The following is a 20,652-nucleotide window of genomic DNA, read 5'->3' on the forward strand; positions in this document are numbered from 1 at the left end:
TAGAGGGTCTGATGCTACCTTGTGGAGATTGGACCTCTTGAGGTTTAGGTACACAGAAAAGTCCTCCTGGGTCTTTGGTATGTCTGGTTTGGCAAAAGCCTCATAAATGTCATACCAAGAAAGCCTTGTGCTTTATTTAATGTTGCAGGCTGTGTCTCTATTTATAGGGGCTTCCTCGTACTGATGGAATTCCTATGAACTACTCCCAGATCTCTTATGGGCAGACCTCGTAGTAGGTAGTGCCATCTCATCTTTGAAAGAGGAGATGGAGATGTAGTCGAGATCCACATCACCTAGCATATCGAATAAATAATCCCACGATGAGAGAGACGACGTGAGAATAAAATAGAGTTCTAAAGACAAACAACAACTTTTGAAGTTTGTGAGAGGGTTTTTTAGCAAGTTGCAAGGGTCCCACGGAATAAGGGTCTGCAAAGGTCATAGATCATGATGATTGCAGAGGTCACAGGTCGTGAGTTCACAAGACTTAAGGTCACAAGGGTCATGGGTTGCACACGTCACATAAATTTTCCTAAGGCCACGGGACCTGTGTTTTAGAAGAGTTGAGGAGACAAATGTGGCTTTAGAGGGGTCTCTGAAACTCCTCAGGGTCAAATGGCTCAGCCTCTACAGGAATAAGGTTAGCTCAAAGCCACTAATAAGCTTGAGGAAAAGTGATAAAGGATCACGAAGCTAAAGAGGCATCCAATCAAGACTTATGGGGGAAAATAGATTAAATTATCAAAAACCCCCCAGGATTGGAATTTGTAGGGTCGGGGATGAGGAGGATGACAGATGGATGGAAACAATGATTTTTGGGGAAGTGAAAAGGTCACCTACGTGGAGAAATCACGTGTCTCACCTAGTCGTAGATCCTCCCTTCCTTTCATGTGACCAAAGAAACATTACAAATGAGCGGGTCAAGGCCGCTATATATAAATTTATTCCCATGTGCGGGGCTCACATAAGTCACAAGGCCTGAGTTGGGGAAGTGTGCGACCTATGCAACTTTGTGACCCGACGGTCGCTAGGTCATATGGTTGGGTGATTAGGCCTTTGCGACCTCTCTAACCTAGCAACTTCCCGGGCGCATGGTCGCATAGGTCATGATGGTCTCAAATCTCCCTAGCTTAACTCATGCAACCTATGCGACTCCACAAGCTAGCAAGGTTGTATGGGTCACACAAGTTGCAGGAGAAGAAAAGGTCACATCATGGTGCTGCGACTGGATGACTTAGACCTAATTAAGGACTTAGATCGGCTAGTGAGGAAGAGACTTAGGTTCTTCTGAGATTTTTCTAGTTTTCTAAGCTCCTAAATAGACTCTAAGGATGGGAAGAAAGTCTTCAAAATTTAAAGGGGCTCCTAAATTTCGAAGAGTTGGAAATTTTGGAGGGGTTGTTGCAGCGGCTACAACAATTGGCGATTCACTGGTAGCACTCCAGGATCTCGAGACATCTTATGGTCTAGCTTAAGGTGAACCTCAAGGACTGTTATTTCATAGAGTTGCGGGTCCCATTGATGATTCCAAGTCTCTCCTTAACATTGGTAGCTATCCCTGGTTGCTAAAAACAAGACCTTTAACACACACAATATGATATCAATTCTTGTTGTTTCGGGGAGGAAAGGAATTTCAAGTAATGATATGAGATTTAAATATTTTCATTATAATAGTTATAGTACTCTGGTGTTGCTCCGCTACCAACGAGCCTGAGCAGTACCCCAACTGAGTCACTACCTAGAAATCGCAAATATTGCTTCACTATGAGAGAGCCTAGACAATGCCCCGGCAGAGTCATTGCTTCACCTCTTTACGTAGGAAGCCTTTCTTAGTCCTTTAGCCCTTATTAGTTAATTGATGTGCTCATTGGCACTTATTTATCTATGCTTATTTTCACTTATTCATGTGGCTATGTAAGCCTAGGCGGACGAGGGATCCCGAATTATTTGATTTGCAAAGAGGTTGTTTCTATTTTTTTAGACACCTTATTGTTTTCCCAAAATATGTGTATGCCCAAAGAGTTTTCTTCAGCTTGCCCCCACTCCCGTCCCAATGGTTGAGCTAGAACATCTCACAATTAAGCCCGAGTCAGAAGATGGGATAGGTCAGCATGAGATTGGGGAGCATGTATGACATCAAGTTCCCCACTACGGTAAGTCTCAATACTATATTTTGGTTGCGACTTAAGGTTTGGTAAAAAGACAGTTCCATAGAGAAACCATCTGAGCCAGAGTGCAGGGCCACTTCAACCTCAATCTAACATCCCAAACTTTTATTCAAGGAAAAAAAATCAAAAGAGAACTATAAAGACAAACTAACGTGAAAGAAAGAAGAAAAGGGAAATATAATACAAGGTGTGTTATCAGCCATGAGGGATGCTAGGTGAAGTAGAATTTGTGATCTTGGTTGTTCACAGGAAGGGATTCAACCCACCCTCCCAGAGTTTGCAACTTATAAGTATGATGTCCAATTTTCTCTTGACTTGGAAAGGACCAATCCATATGGCCCTAAACTTGGTGTGTTTTCCCTTGTCCTCATTGGCCCTATCACACTTAAGAACTAGGTCTCCTACACAAAATTCATGGGTTCCTGCGGATTTGTTGTCAAACCACCTCTTAATTTGGTTTTGGTGAACAACAAAATTCTCCCTGGTATTTAGTCTCTCCTCTTCCAATCTAAGGAATGTGTCAATGTGGTTTTTAATGGTAGGGAAAGGGGAGCCTTATGATTCTTGTGACAATTGGAGGGAAAAGAAGTAGAGGTTCAGTGGTAGGATTGCTTCTTTCCCATAACCCAGAAAGTAGGGGGATGTCCTGAGGGATGGTTTGGGTGTAACCGGGTCGACCCACAAGGAATTACTGAGAGCCTTGTGCCAATTTCTTTGGTGGGACAGCAAGGTTTTCTTGAGGATGCAAATGAGGTTTTTATTTGTAGATTTTTCTAGGCCATTCCCCTGAGGGTAATAGTTGGCTGAATGTTTTAAAAAATGTTGTTCTCCAAATAAAAATCATACAAATTTAAAGACGAAAAATATGTAGCATTATCAAACACAAGTGAGGTTGGGACACTGAACCTAGCCATGATATATTAATTGACGAAAGATATTACCTTATCATCGTTGATTTTCCATAGCAGAATTTCTTCAAACCACTTGGTGAAATAGTCAGTGGATGTGAGTATATACTTGTGTCACTTTGACGAGTTTGGCATGATCTCTCTAATGACATCCAACCCCCGTTGCTGGAAAGGCTCTTCTACCATTATGAGTTTGAGAGTGGCAGATGACCGAGCTTGCCTACTTGTGTTCCTTTGAGAGATGGGGCACGTTCGAGCATAAGCATATGTGTCCTTGAAGAGTGTGGTCTAGTAGAACCTTTTTCGCATAATCTTGTGCGCAATGGTGTCTGTAGTATAGTGGCCCCCTGCTAGTCCATCGTGCAACTCTTTCAATATGTGTTGGGCCTCGTCATATTCCAAGCATCTGAGTAGCATGCTGAGGTGGTGTTTTCTAAATAGGTTACCTTGAACCATTTAATATGAAGAAAATTTGAGCCTTATTTCTATCTTCTACTTTGCGGACAAAGTAGGTGGTATGGTCTCTTGCCCTAGGTATTTCTTCAGGTTAGAGTACCATGAAGAGTGACCTGATAGTAGGGTGCAGAACCATCACTGTGACGTGGTTCTTGAGAATGTATGTTCTGAAATGTTTCACTGCTTTTTAGACCACATATGCTTTCTTATCTATGTCACAGTAATTAAATTTCACACATTGCAGTCCCACACTCATGAAATATATAGGACATTCATCATTGTTTCTATCCTTTTGTGTGAGGATTGTGGCTAAGAACGAATCTGAGGAAAAAGTGTATAAGATGAAATCCCTGTGGAAGTCTGGGCTAAAAAGTAAAGGGGCCTCAGTGATAGATTTCTTGATTTGATCGAAAGCCTCCTTTTCTTCTTGGTTCCATTTGAACACTGAATCTTTCTTGATCATGCTCTACAATGTCTTAACAATTTGGGCAAAATATGAAATAAATCTGTGAAGGAAATTGATTTTACCAAGGAAAGATTGCATAGCTTCTTTGTTGCTTGGAGGAGGAATCTGTGCCATAAATTTCATGCGGTCAGGATCGAAAGTGATTATGTCTTTGGTCATGATATGCCCAAGGATATTTCCTTTGGAAACTGCAAATATGCTTTTCTTAGGGTTAAGCGAAATCCCATATTTTTGGCACCGTTAGAAAATCTGCTTCAGATGGTGGAGGTGGTTAGACCTTCTTTTTGAAAAGACAGTTACATCATCAAGGTAAACCACCACACTTTGGCCCATTAAACCCCTGAAAGCAATGTCCATTTCTCTTTGTAGTGTTGCCCTGACATTGATAAGTCCAAAAGACATGCGATGGAATGCGAACATTCCCCACTTCATCCTAAATGTTGTTTTAATCCAGTCTGGTTCAACTACTAGGACCTAATTGTATCTAGAGAAGCCATCAAGGAAGGAAAATATTTCTTACCCTGATATGGTTTGGAGGATCTTTTCCATGGAGGGGATTGGGTAATTTCCTTTGTTTGATGCCAGATCGAGGTTTCATGAATCGATGCATAAACAGATCTCTCCATACTTTTTTCATACTGGGACAAGGTTCAACACCCACATATAATGTCTAACCTTAAAGATAATGTGGGCATCTAATAGCTTCTTTAGTTCCTTTTGAATGAAGGGTTCCAACATGAGATTCACTTTCCTCAACTTCTACTGAAATGGTTTGACCCTTTCTTTGGTAGAAATGACATGCTGGATGATCCACGTATCATGTCTTTAGGTCATCATTAGTCCAAGCAAAAATGTTGTGATACCTCTTAAAAAGGTTGATGAAAGATTATATTCCCTCGAAGGAGCATCCAAATCCTATGTTGACGAATGTGGGATAGGTCTCAGTTCCAAGGTTGATTTGTTCATGCAAAAGCATGGAACTTTGTGTCTTGGTATTTGGCAGGCCCCGGAAGTGGTTATGTAGATCAAATGATTTTTCTAGCATGACCAATTCTTTAGGTATGGGGTTACCCTTACGTGAGGCCACCTCTTCCTACAAGGACCTTTCATGTTCTTCCTCCTTGATGGTTGCGCCTTTAAACACTTTCACGTTCATCATGAATTCCAACATCTGTTGGTCATCATTAAAAATGTGTTGGTTAGTTATATTATGAGGGACAACTAGTTTATAAACAATTTAAATTGAAAAACCATCCCCAAGGGGTGTAAATCTAGCCACTGCATTCTGCCAGAGTATCAACAATGACATTATTGAATCTATGAACAAAAATATTGTTAAAATATTTAAAATAACTTATCAGGTGCAATACCTCTTGTTGGTAATTCTTTAGGTGTAGTGACAAACAGTGAATTTTGTTTTGTGCCTATCTTGTAATGATTTTAGAGTTGTCGGTTACCTTCACACACTCAGGGTTTAGATCTATAGCTTTATTGAGGCTGTGAATCAATGCCTCACACTTTATGATGTTGTTGGTGCATCGGAATGCCAACCTGCAAGAAATTAATAATATGTTCCTTTTTGGATCTGCGAGGATGCAACCCTCTTCGGCCCCATTGTGAGTATTGGACCCATCATAATATAACATCTAGATTTCATCATTGAGGATGAGTGGGTCTTGAGTACACATATTTAGAGTGCAAATTTCATTTTCATTGACCGAGATGTGTGATGGGAGCTCTAGATGGGTACCAGGGGGAATGGTTGAGGGTTTGGATTGTTAACAACCCATTAATGTCTCAAGAAAGAACACCCTTAGCTCCTCTTGAATGAAGCTGATCGGCTTATTAGTGCCTTTGAGATTAGTGAAAGTGTGTTTCATGCAAGGCTCAATGTTGACTTTGATTTGATTATTATTTCCTTTATAGGGTAACCATAAGTGGGACCAGTTTGTGGCAAAGTAACCTTGGAGTTTACTGGACCAGTCCCTACTAAGGAGTAACCCATAGGCGTTCGAGATGTCAACCACAATTATGTCAATGCACTGATGCACCCGAGAATTGAAGGACAACCTAATTATCACATTACTCAATTCACTGACAGTAGGGACTTGGGACCTATCGAGTTGGATGAAATTCACATCTGTTTTCTCAAGTTAGATGTTTAGTTTCTTGCATGACTAGGACATGACATTGGATGACATGCTATTGTTGACGAGGAAATTGTGCACATTGTAGTTAAATATTTCAATGGTCAGAAGGAAAGGGGGAGTTGAACCTGTCGAGTTTGTGTTTGTGGAATTTACAATGGCTTGAAGGTCGATCACGACGTGAGATCGACTTAAGGAGTTATTATTGGTTGATGAGGAAGGCTTCGAGGCTGTGGAAGAGGCATGAAAGTTTTTACGATCAACCCATGCTGGCTGGTCAACTTGACCAACTCATACAACGAGAATTTGGCTCACATCTCCTTCATGTCCTCAATGATATTATACTCAAAGTACATGGATGAAGTGTCTTCCGAAGAGGTTTACAGGGACGAGGTGGTTTTAGCTGTACACCTTTGGTCGCGCTTTTGGGTATGAAGGTGTCTCCTTTTCCACTCATTAGCGAATGCTTGGGGCTTTGGCCAGGTGCCCCCTCAAGAGAAGGGGTGGATGGTTGGATAGTGTTGCTGGGTGGAAGGATGCTTCTTAACAGAGCCCTTTTATTTTCTTCCAGGGTGGAGTCAGACACAAGCCCCTTACTGTTGAGGCTGTAAATTTTTGGAGGCTTCAGGGGAGGGGTGTCTCCTACAATGTATTCTTGAATGGTCAGAACCTCTCCTCCACGAATGACTTCAAAAGCTAGCATGGCGGAAGGAGAATCATCATTAGGGGCTGTGATTTCCTCTTTTGGATCATTGGATTCCTCCTCTCCCTCTCCCCTAGCCTGATCTTCCAAGAGCTAGGATACTACAACAATCATATTATGGAGCCATTGAGGGCAGGTCTTTTCAGAATGAGATGCCTGGTAGAAAGTGTAGAAATTGTCTTTTCCTAATTCTTCCACATTAAAATTTGTATTGAATCCCTGTGGTGATTTACCAGGTGGATTGTTATTTTTTTGAAAGAAAGGGATGGTGGGTTTCCCTCCTAGAAAGAATCGCTAGTCTTCCTTTCAAATTCAAAAACCTCATTTGTCAAGTGCTTTAAATATTTGGCTAACCCTTCGAAATCAAAGGAATCTTTGTCTCTATCAATGGGCTTACTAGTTGAGGCTTGATTTTTATTAGCGGACAGTTTAGTCTCATCTCATGAATCATGCTCAAGGGTGCCTATAGACAACAAATATTTCTCCACTTCTAGAGTTGTTGCAAAGTTCTCTACTAAGGTGGGTTTAGCCTCAAGTTCGATGAACACGTCAATTTCCCTCAAAAGGGATCTCGTGTAATAATCGATGGTGATGGAATCATCAAGAGCCATGTATGTCGGGAACTTATTCAAAATGGTAGTGAATCATTGGTTGAAATATTTTAGCTTCTCCTTCTTATGGTACTTTAACGTACTGAGCTCAGTCAGGAGCACAGAAGGCTTATCAAGGAAGGTTTTCTGGAATTCTTCCCATGTTCGAATCGAAGCTACAAGCAGAGATCGATACCAGGTAGCGACCTTATTTTTGAAAGTGTGAGGGAAAATGTGACAAGCCACATCATCATGTTGCACTCTCACCATCTGCAAGGCTGGTAAGTATAATTTGTTGATGTGATCGTCATCTAAGGTTCCCTTCTTGGAATCGAATTTTGGGAGGTGTTTCTCAAGATGGTGAGGCATGTTGTGGAGTTGGTCTCGGATGCCTAATGTTGATTGAGTCATCCAGGCCAAAGGCTAATGGCGATTGCCTCTCTATGGGGGAGGAAAAAGTGGGCAATTGGGATTCCCCTCAAAGTCACTATCCATTCCTAACCCTCTACTAGTGTGGGGAGGTTTCCTTCCATTTCCCCGGGGAACTCTAAGGTCCTAGGTCCCGAGAGTTTCTCACATTCCTGAAGTTCCTTAGATTCCCAGGGAATCTAAGAGGTTGCTCATTATTGTAGAAGTTAATATGGTCCCTAAGATTATCCCCATTACCTTGCCCCAAGGTCCCTTCAATATTCTCTCTCAGAGGTTGGTTGTTCATAGGGGTATCTACTGGGGGCGGTTGATTGTTTCCCTGTGTTCCTCCCCATCATGGTTTGTGGTTTCCTCCATTGATTGTACTCCTAGGATCTTCTCTTTCAAATGCCGAGGTCTTTCTAACCCCTTTATGGAGAGACTTTCAAAGGCATCTGCATAGTCATTGAGTGCTAGCCTGATTAACTGTGATATGGAATTAACCTATACACCTTGATATGTGTGATGAGATGTGGAGGTGCGCGGGTTGGATATGGAGTTAGTGGCATGAATTAACTTTAAACCCCTGGCAAAATGACAAGTAATAAGGCACACGACCCTCAACTTCTCATTAGTGACTTCAAAGAGAGGAAGTTCATGTCCTTTCGGTGCATCTTCAAATGGGGAAGGCTAGGAAACCCCTTGATAGGGCTTTGGGAAAGGTGGATCGGAATAAGGATGGTATGGTATTTCGGGACGGGTGGGGGTCGGGTTTGTTACTAGATTGATGGGAAGTTTCAGTGTGAGGGCATATATTGGTACCTGTTATGAAGCCCTCCTTCTATCGCCAAATCTATTGACAGTCTGAAATTCTTTGCTAATAGTAAAGGGGATCTCCCCAGTGTAGGATCCCAACTAGACCCTGCACCATTTGATTTAGGGATCTCGTCTGGTATGTAGGCCTGGATGCCAGTCAGGTGAGTTGAGATATCTTCAGACAAAGGTGGGATATATACTCAATTGAATGCATGAACTTCAATAAATAAAGGAAATAATCGAAAAACATTTATAACATGAACACCATGAATAACAATATTATAAATAACATAAACCTTACATAAAGTAACAGTTAGTAGACTTCATATAAGATTAATTTCTATCTAATAAAGCGCTCAAAAATAAAAATAAGTAAATAAATAAATAATCACACATCTGTAAGCACAAGCACACAATCAACAGTGAGATTACGCCAATATCAACGCAACAATTCACCAACAAAAGCATAGAGTTAGCAAGTCATATACCCTCTGTGCATACAAAAATAAACTTTGTGGGACAAGACAAAACATGAAAAGACTGTGTATCAAAGAACTCTTAGGAATATCTGATCCCCATTTAGAAATGCAGAATTGACATCCATTTGATATACTTTAAAGTTTTTAAATATTGAAAATGCAAGGAACATTCTTATGGCTTCAACTATGTCTACGGGTGCAAATGTTTCTTCAAATTCTATTCCTTTGTGTTGAGCATAGCCTTTCCATACGAATTTTGCTTTGTTTCTGATTACCTCTCCATTTTTATTCAGTTTTTTTTTAATACCCATTTTGTCCCATTAACATTTTTATCATGAGGTCTTGGTACTAGTTCCCATGTATGGTTCTTTTCTATTTTATCAAGTTCTTCTTTCATTGCCTTAACCCAGCATTCATATTTGCTTGCTTGATTTACATTTTTGAGGTTCAATAGTGGATAGTAAGGTTAGATAACTAGAATTTCAAACAAGATTTCTTCTAGTTTGTATTCTAGCTTCCTTTTAACCTAGAATTTGAGACTCTAGATGATTTTTATGAACATACCTTGAAGGAGTCTTTTCTGATTCATCTTTGATTTCAATTCCTTCTTCTAGTGCTTCACTAATTACCTCTCCTACATCCTTTTGGCTTGTTGTAGGAACAAGTTCGTCATCTTCTGGTGCTTCCCTTTCGGTACCTATGGACGCTTCATCAATTACAACGTCAATACATTCAAAAAAAATGAAGCCTTTTATTGTAGCATTTATATCCTTTGCTTCTAGAGGAGTATCCAAAGAGAATTCCTTCATCACCTGTATCAAATACTGTTGTTCAATATAAAATTCTTCTTCTGGATCCCCATTTAGAAATACAGATTTGACATCCATTTGATATACTTTAAAGTTTTTAAATATCGAAAATGAAAGGAACATTCTTATGGCTTCAACTCTATCTACGGGTGCAAATGTTTCTTCAAATTCTATTCCTTCGTGTTGAGCATAGCTTTTCCATATGAGTCTTGCTTTGTTTCTAATTACCTCTCCATTTTCATTTAGTATTTTTTCGAATACCCATTTTGTCCCAATAAAATTTTTATCATGAGGTCTTGGTACTAGTTCCCATGTATGGTTCTTTTCTATTTTATCAAAGATTGTTGTTCAATATAAAATTCTTCTTCTAGATCCCCATTTAGAAATGTAGATTTGACATCCATTTGATATCCCTTAAATTTTTTAAATATTGAAAATGCAAGGAACATTCTTATGGCTTCAACTCTATCTATGGGTGAAAATTTTTCTTCAAATTATATTCCTTCGCGTTGAGAATAGCCTTTCCATACGAGTCTTGCTTTGTTTCTAATTACTCTCCATTTTCATTCAATTATTTTTAAATACCCATTTTGTCCCAATAATATTTTTATCATGAGGCCTTGGTACTAGTTCCCATGTATGGTTCTTTTCTATTTTATCAAGTTCTTCGTTCATTGCCTTAACCCAACATTCATCTTTGCTTGCTTGATTTACATTTTGAGGTTCAATAGTGGATAGTAAGATTAGATAACTAGAAGTTCCAACAAGATTTCTTCTAGTTTGTATTATAGTTTCCTTTTAACCTAGAATTTGAGACTCTGGATAATTTTTATGAACATACCTTGAAGGAGTCTTTTCTGATTCTTTTGTGCTTTAAATTCCTTCTTCTAGTGCTTCACTAATTCCCTCTCCTACATCCTTTTGGCTTGTTGTAGGAACAAGTTCATCATCTGTTGGTGCTTCCCTTTTGGTACCTATGGATGCTTCATCAATTACAACATCGATACATTCAAAAAAAAAAATGAAGCCTTTTATTATAGCATTTACATCCTTCGCTTCTAGAGCAGTATCCAAAAATAATTCCTTCATCACCTCTAGATTCAAACTTTCCATGTTTATCATCATTATTTTTTTATGTAAAATTTGCTTCCAAAAACTCTGAAATTTTTTACAGTTGGAGGCTTACAAAACCATAGTTCATAAGCAGTTTGATCACTATTTACCCAAATATGAGCTTTGTTGAGGATATTTACAGCTATATGTGTTGCTTCTCCCTGGAAGGTATGAGGTGTTTCAGACTCATCAAGCATCTCATGTGCCATTTGTTGGATTGTTCTATTCATACGTAATGCCACTCCATTTTTTTGAGGAGTTTTATCTATAGAAAACTACTTCTTGCTACCATGTTGTTCACAAAAGTCGAAAATCTCATCTGATATAAACTCTCCTCCTCTATAATATCTAAGACATTTTATTTTAAAGTATAACTCATTTTCTACTAGAGCTTTGAAGACCTTAAATTTATCAAATGCTTCATCTTTATGTTTCAATAAGCCAATCCAACACATTCTAATAAAATCATTAATGATTAATATGATGTATTGTTCACCTCAAGGAGATTTCTTTCTCATAGAACCACACAAATCGGTATGAATAAGTTCAAGTGGCTTACTTGAATTACCTTCTTTAGCATTAAACTAAACTCTGGTTCACTTACCGAATTGACATGATTTTCATATATTGTTTTTTGGCAGAAAGATATTAGGCAAGTCACATATTACTCCCATTCTGCTTGACTTGTGTAATTTAGTGAAGCTTAGATGTGCGAATATTTTGTGTCAAATCCAAATTTCTTCTGATTTTCTCAAGTAACAATTCTCTTAGTCACCTTCCATGACATAGACATTACCTGGAGTTCTTGTTACCTCTTAAAACAACCTCATTTCGTTGGTCACACATTTCACTAACACTGTTGAGTTCCTATAATACTAGAGATTACCCCATTACTATTGTAGTTGCATCCCTTATTAATATTTTTGTGCCCCTATTATCCCCATATTGTTATTACTGTGCCCCATAGAATCCCTATATTGTTATTTTTGTGCCTTTATATTATTATTGTTAGGTTGGCTGGGTTATATTGTGACCCTTAGACTCCTATATATAGAAAGGAGGTTTTGTCATTTGAATCATCCAAGAATCATTCATTTATGTAATGTAAAGGAGGTTTCCCCCTCGAAGAGGCTGAATTCTAAGGTGTTGATCTATCTTTTCTATCTTTTCTTGAGTTGGTTTCATAACATTTGGTATCAGAGCCTTGGATTCTAGGGTTTCACTGCTCCAAATAGGTCATTGTGGTATTTTCGCTATAACTTTTTTCTGTGAAGTTTCAGAAGCTAAAAAAAAAACCATTTGATAAGACATCGCATTGAACCTCGGGTCCAAATTTTAGAGCTTTTCGGCTATATTTGTGGATATATGATCTGAGAAGTTGGTCTTTTTGTAGACTCCTGAATTACATTCCAAACAGGTGACCTAGGGAAAATCGTCATAACTTTCTCTCTGAGCATCAGATTGAAATTTCGTAAGAATTTACAGAAATAAGATAGATTGCAGTTTCTTGTATATATTTTTTAGAGACAAAGGTCGAAACAGTGACTCGTGGCACGTCGTACACGTTCGCTCTACTGAACTAGTCTATAATCAAGTCACTGTGGGAGATTTTGCATAACTCTTCCTTGGAGAATCCAATTTGGGTCAGACTGGTGGCATTGGAAAGAGGACACTGAGGGCTATTGCAGGTCATAATTTCATAACTGGATGATCAGAAAGTACAGAGATACATCAGAGGCAATATCAAGCTCCTACAAAGTGAAAAAAGGTGTGTAGATTTTTTAAATTTTTACTTAAGCTTGGTTTGAAAATTTATTTTGAAGGAATTCAAAGGGCACAATAGAGAATTATTATCAGTAACTGATGCCCTGAGGAAAGAAAATGAAAACACCTAGTAAGAAACCTGAAAGCTCTAGCATGACTCATGAAGAGGAGGAAGAAATGCTACATGATATATCAAAATTACAAGAACAAGTGCAACAAATGTCACTCTCACAAAAGCTAACAGAAGCTAAGATAAATGGCATGGAAGCTAATATGAATGGCATGGAAGCTAATATGGACAACTTGAAGATAGATTTGAACACAAATTTGAAGACAAGCATGGCAGATTTGAAGACAGATTTGACAAATTTTCTACAAGAAATACTTACTAATGGTGAAAAGGTAGTAAAGGAAACTCATGATGCGAACAAAAGAAATGTTAATCATGATTTCTTAGACTTAAATGTGGGGTTGAAGACCCACCATATTCCAAAAATCGATATGAGGAAGTTTGATGGCAAGGATCACGCAACATGGATATTACAAATGGAGCAATTTTTTGATCTCAATAATGTGCAAAACACACAAAAGGTACGTATTGCAACTTTATATTTGGAACCAAATCAGTTTGTATGGCATCAATGGATTTGCTCTCATAAACAAATTATCACTTGGGCAATTTTTATGGAAGAATTGATAGCACATTATGAGGATACAAAAAGCAACAATTTTTTTAGCCAATTGATAAGTCTCAAACAAAAGGGTTCAATAATGGAGCACATTGAGGAGTTCCAAAAATTGAACATAAGGGTAAAAAAAATTCCAGAGGAGCATAGGATTGATGTGTTCATAGGGACTTTAAAGGATAATATCCAACATGATGTTCACCTTTGGGAACCTGATTCATTAGAGAAGGCATTCAGGTTAGCAAGAAAAATGGAAAGCAAAGTTATGGCAACCAGGAAGCATACCACTCACAACTATAAAGATGGAAGTGTGGTTGCCCCTAGTCTTCCACAACCTATAAGGTTGACACCACAACAATTGGAAGAAAAGGAAGGAAAGGAAGTTGAATTAAGGGGTATTGCATGGAAACCAGGAAAGATAATTAGCTCTAATGGTATGACAAAGCTTCTAAAAAAGGAACAAAGGGGTGTAATTGCACAATTATGTTCGCTAGATGTTTCCACATTGCAATCATCTATTTCTCCAGATCTCCAAAAAGTCTTGGAAAATCACTCCAAGGTATTTGAGACTCCCAAAGGTCTACCACCTATTCGTGATCATGATCATGCTATTCATTTGATTCCAGGAAGTGTTCCTCCAAACATTAGGCCGTACAGATATCCCTATGCCCAAAAAAGTGAAATTGAACGTATGGTTGCAGAAATGCTAGAGGCTGGTATAATTCAATCGAGTCAAAGTTTTTTCTCTGCTCCAGTAGTATTAGTGCACAAGAAGGATGGATCATGGCGCATGTGTCTGGATTATAGGGACCTGAACAAGCTCACTATTAAAGATAAGTTTCCCATTCCCGTCATTGATGAATTACTGGATGAATTGCATGGATCAATTTACTTCACCAAGTTGGATCTTCGTTCAGGATATCATCAAATCAAAATGAAGACTGAAGACAATCCGAAAATATCATTTAGAACTCACGAGGGTCATTATGAATTTTTGGTCATGCCTTTTGGCCTTACCAATGCACCTTCAACATTTCAAGGTTTGATGAATTCCATTTTCAAACCACTTAGAAAATTTGTGTTAGTATTTTTTGATGATATACTAATCTACAGCAAGTCTTGGAAGGATCATATTGAACATGTTGACAGGGTGCTACAACTATTGAAGGAGAAACAATTATATGAAAAAAGATCCAAATGTTTCTTTGGAGTACAAGAGGTGGAATATCTGGGTCATATTGTATCTCATGAAGGAGTTAAGGTAGACCCTAGCAAAATTAAAGCCATTAAGGAATGGAAAATCCCCACATCCATAAAGCATCTGCGAGGATTTCTCAGGTTGACAGGGTATTATCGCAAGTTTGTTAAGAATTATGGGAGAATAGCAGCACCTCTAACAAAATTATTGAAGAAAGATGCATTTTCATGGACTCCAGAAGCAACAAAGGCCTTTGAACATCTTAAAGAGGCAATGTGCCAAGCACTGGTCTTAGCTACACCAGACTTCACAAAAACCTTTATTGTGGAATGTGATGCTTCAGGAAATGGAATTGGTGCTATTTTAATGCAAGATGAAAGACCCATTGCTTTTGAAAGTCATCCAATCAAGGGAAAGTTTTTACACAAAGCTATTTATGAGAAGGAAATGTTGGCAATACTCCATGCACTTAAGAAATGGTGACCCTATTTAATGGGAAGACACTTCAAGGTAAAAACAGATCATGATAGCCTTAAATACTTTTTAGAACAAAGATTATCCTCTGAAGAGCAACAAAAGTGGGTCACAAAGATGTTGGGTTATGACTTTGAAATCATCTACAAAAAAGGGAAGCAAAATGTGGTGGCAGATGCACTCTCAGTAAAGGATGAGGATGTGGAAGCATTGTTGTGCGCCATTTCTACTATCCAACCAGATTGGATAAACAAAGCAAGGGAGGAATGGAAGAATGACGAACAAGTGTGGGCACTTATTCGAAAGTTACAACAAGATTCCAGTACGTCTTATACATTTAGCTGGCAAAATGATTCTTTATAGTACAAAGATCGCTTATACCTCTGTAAGAATTCCCAACTAAAACAAAAGATTCTAATGGAATTGCACACTTCTCCCTTAGGAGGGCACTCAGGATTTTTAAAAACTTACCACAGGGTTAAGAAGGAACTTTTTTGGGATGGCCTTAAATCGGATATTCAAATATTTGTGGCAGAATGTTTGGTTTCCCAACAAAATAAAGTTGAAACAATTAAGACACCAGGTCTATTACAACCTTTATCCATTCCAAGCCAACGTTGGGATGAGGTTTCAATGGATTTTATCACAGGTTTACCCAAGTCTGAGGGAAAGAGTGTCATCATGGTTGTAGTTGATAGACTTACCAAGTATGCACACTTTTGTGCATTATCACGTCCATTGAAAGTGAATACAGTTTCTACTGCATTTATGGAAACAATTCAAAAGCTACATGGAAACCCAAAGATTATTGTAAGTGACAGAGATCCCATTTTCACTGGAAATTTTTAGACAGAATTATTTTCTTGTCTTGGTACTCAGTTAGCTCATAGCTCATCTTATGATCCTCAATCTGATGGGAAAACTGAGATAGTAAACAAATGTTTGGAAGGATATCTTCGTTGCTTTGTATCTGATAAACAGACACAATGGGTCAAATGGTTGCCTCTGGTTGAATGGTGGTATAACACTTCCTTCCATACAGCAACAAAAATGACCCCATTTATGGCACTTTATGGATATCAGCCACCATCCATCACATCATATTTAAGAGAAAATTCTAAGGTTCAAGCAGTGGAACATCGCATCGAACATCAACAACAAGTCCTCCAACTCTTAAAGGATAACCTCGTGTTGGCACAAAATAGAATGAAACAACAGGCAGATCAACATCGCAACGAAAGAAGTTTTGATGTATTCCTACGGCTACAACCATATAAGCAAATGTCCCTCAAGAAAGCTAAGAAGAATAATAAATTATCACCAAAGTATTATGGTCCGTACAAGGTGTTGCAAAATATTGGTACTATGGCGTACAAATTGGAGCTTCCTGCATTCCATGTTTCATGTTTAAAGAAGGTTATAGGGTACAAGATCCCAGTTCAAACAATATTGCCAAAACTTGACGAGGAAGGAAAAATTATATTGGAACCCGAAGCAGTCACAGAAACAAGAACTCGACTGCTACGAAATCGATCAATTTCAGAGTATCTTATCAAGTGGAAGAACTTATCCGTTGAAGATTCCACATGGGAGGATGAGAATTTTATACAGAAGCATCCAGAACTACTCAAGCGTTGAGGACAACACTTTTTTGAAGGAGAGGGGCATGTTGGGTCCCTATAATACTAGTGATTACCCCATTACTATTGTAGTTGCATCCCTTATTAATATTTTTGTGCCCCTATTATCCCCATATTGTTATTATTGTGCCCCATAGAATCCCTCTATTTTTATTTTTGTGGCTTTATATTATTATTGTTAGGTTGGCTGGGTTATATTGTGACTCCTTAGACTCCTATATATAGAAAGGAGGTTTTGTCATTTGAATCATCGAAGAATCGTTCATTTATGTAATGTAAAGGAGGTTGCCCCCTCGAAGAGACTGAATTCTAAGGCGTTGATCTATCTTTCCTATCTTTTCTTGAGCTAGTTTCATAACAAACACTCACTAAGTTATGTCTTAATCCATCAAAAACAAAAAACATTTCCATGGTTAACCTTATTCTTTCACAAAACAATTCCTTTCCCTTTGATAATAGCAGGTGAGTTAGTTCCAGGGTGAGGAAGCGAACTCTCGACCACCGCCCCCACCCAATAAGCATCAAGGAAGAAAAACCTCCGCCAAGGTGATAAGAACCTATAGACCAAGAGCATTGAAACGACCTTAACGGAGTGTAAGTTCATGTTATGTTTTTTTCTTTATTTAGTTCATTAAAGGACATAAATTTATCTTTATCACCTGTCACATGCTTTGAGCATCCACTGCCAATGTACAGTGGATGCTCAAAGCACAATTTTCATATTCTATGGTTTTCTTTTTCCATACCTTAGATGTTGTTGCCTTTTGAGAGTTGGTTCCAGTCTTCTTTTTTATTCAGTTTCTCTATGCCCAAAGTTATTGCAAAAGGAACGTTTTGTTTTATCTTGGAGAGGTGAGAAAGTATTGTAAGAGTATTTCTATAATCCAATGTCATTCTTTTGTTTTCTTTCTTCTCTAGTTATGATAGTTTTATAAGTGACACATTGAGAAACCTGATGAACAAAATTATTACAAGTGAAGCATTGACCATTGAAGTAGAAGTTCATGAGAGTATAGTACCTTTTTGTGTGATTTCCCTTTTGATTGTCGCAAGGGTGATTTGCCTGAGATACTTTTGATCCTTAATTCATTTCCTAAGAGTTGGAATTTTGTTGACTACCTCCCTTTACTGCAATGAGATAGCTTCCTCTACCTGTTTCCCAATATTTCACATTCTTTGATCATTCTCCATTCTATCTAAGACCTATTTTTATTAGAGGAGAGCATTGTACTTTGATGATATCTTCTAGGGTCTCGGATCCTTTACAAAATATAAGGTTTAGAACCTTTGTTTTCTCAAGTTCCTTTCTTGTACTTACTATTTCCAGTTCCAACTTTTCATTATGCCTCTCCTTTTCTAGAATTTGTTTCTTCATAGCTTCTTCCACTAATTTAGCTTCTTCTAGACGAATTTTAAGCTAAGTTATTTCTTCAATGAGATTATCTTTTTCTTCTAGGGAATCCATAAAAACATCATCATACTCATCATTATATTTTCCATCAAATAGCATAAGTAATTGATATTATTGATTAGACTTTCTCTCTTCACCATTTGAAGGACCATCACTATCTTCGTGTGTGTAGAAATTTTCTTGTTTTCAAACCTTCCTCTAAAATTTAATTTTACAGAGTTTTTCCCTTTCTCGTGATTTTCTTTATAAGGGCATTTAACAGCATAATAACCAACTCGTACATAAGAAAAAAATTGAAAGGAATCTTACCTCTAAATCTTCCAGTTCCTACTTGGAGTTTCTTTACAAAGTTTTCCTCTTCTTCATCTGATAGATAACTTGATTCCTTAAGCTCCTCCTTTTATTTTCCTTTAGAAGTAGATTTGAATGTTGCTTCTCTGATATTTGAAGGACCCCCTTTTCTCATTTCATAGGCTGTTAAGATCCCATGAAGCTAGACAACAATATGGTTCTTCAAATACTGCATTTCTTCAATGGTAGAGACTTTTGAATCGAATCTTGGGGTTAGCTATCTTAGGATTTTATCAACAAGCATTGATTATTTTACTTCATCACCTATATTTCTCAATGAATTAGCTATCTCATCTACCCTAAGAAAGAAACTTGCAATACTTTCATCACTATGCATTTTGAGGGTTTCCTATTGAATTCAAAAGGTTTGATGTTTGGCACTCTTTACCTTAGTGTCACATTCATAACTCTGGGTGATCTTGTTCCATATATCCTTTATGGTATTCAACTACATGACCTTTACAAATTTTGATTCTTACAAGCTTCCAAACAAATCGTTGACAACCTTTGCATTGGTCTCATATTTTTTATTTTCTACTTCATCTGTGGGAATGAAGGATGGATATCGATAACCTCCTTAAAAAATTCCCGAAACATCAACTCTAAGTGACTATATATAAGCGCTTGTCCTGACATTCTAGAAAACTAAGTTGGGTCCATTAAACAATGGTGGCCTGATAGATGCTACTCACTCTTGATTAATCACCTTGATGAATCTTCCTTCAAGTGATCAAACTTCTTCTGAAGGACTTGCTCTGATACCAACTATTAGGAAAAAATACTTAGAGGGGGTGGGGGGTGGTAAGTGAATTAGTATTTTAAAACTTACTTCAAATTTACTTTTATTATTCCAATTTCTATACGTGACTAGTATTTAGTGAACCCTCATACATACATGAGTTGATGAAAGTAAACTACATATATCTAGACAACTAGATTTACATATAATTCATCATTTTTTAATCTTTAACCAATGCATCATTTGATCCAGGTGGATGTTGGTGGCCACCCACCTATCCCATTTGGACCCCCACAACTGTCTCTTTCAGTTTTTCGGTTTCCTTAATTATAGCACAGTTTACTATTTTTAGCATTTTTTCGGGCCCTAAACTTCCGGAGCCGTTTTAAGGCCCTAAACGACGTTTTTTTGGGAATCCACCGCCAGCGATTTTTCTGATAAACATCATCTTTTCCGTCGTAGTTCTCGGAGAGATCTTTCCAACGGGCTATCATGCGCGTCAAACGGAGATAATATGACCAATTCGTGACCCCGGGAAGTTGGTTGTCCAACTCACCCCAAAACGGGGCCCACAATTTGGCGTTTCATCTTCTAGGGTTAGGTTTTGGAATGTGAAGGGTTTTCCATTCTTTCTCAATAATAAATAGGCCTTCGAGCCTCATTGTAAACACAGTTCAGAGGCATGTAGCCGACACATCTCTTCTCAGAGATAAGCTACCATTGCCCTAGCTGGGTTATTTCTATTTGTAAGCATATTTCAGTATTCTCCATTAATGAAATGAAGTATTATTTCCGCTGCATCTCTGTTTTTATGGTTATCACATCTCTGTATTTATGGTTATCTCTGTAATCTATTGCGTTCCTGTTTAAATCTGGATCAGTGGTATCAGAGCGGTCTGCTTTTTCTCTGTTTTTCTTTGCATGTCCCCAACGAGGTCGGGATATAAAGAGTTAGGGCTTGAATTGGTCGAACCTTTGCAAGACCAGCCTCGCAAATCTCGACGACCTCCCATGGCTGATGAGAAGAAAGACGAGGGGGCAGGAGATTCTATCAGAATCTTGCTCGAAGAAGCCCTCGAGCGGCAAAGGAACGCGATGATGGATAGCTTTGCGCAGATCCTTCAGCGGCTACCCAGAGGCAACGCATCGGCTTCCAACAGCTACTCTGGAAATGCCACATCGTTTAAGGTACAAGTTAATTTTGAAATCCCCATCTTCGAGGGTCAAATAGACGCAGATGCCATAGATAAATGGTTAAATCTGCTAGATGGGTATTTTTCTATTCATGAATTTTCAAATCGGGAAAAGATTGTTTTCGCTCTTCTC

This window comes from Pinus tabuliformis, chromosome J, assembly GCF_031772625.1.
Source record: "Pinus tabuliformis cultivar Carrire ecotype Pingquan chromosome J, CPIR1, whole genome shotgun sequence".
Taxonomy (NCBI): Eukaryota; Viridiplantae; Streptophyta; class Pinopsida; order Pinales; family Pinaceae; genus Pinus; species Pinus tabuliformis.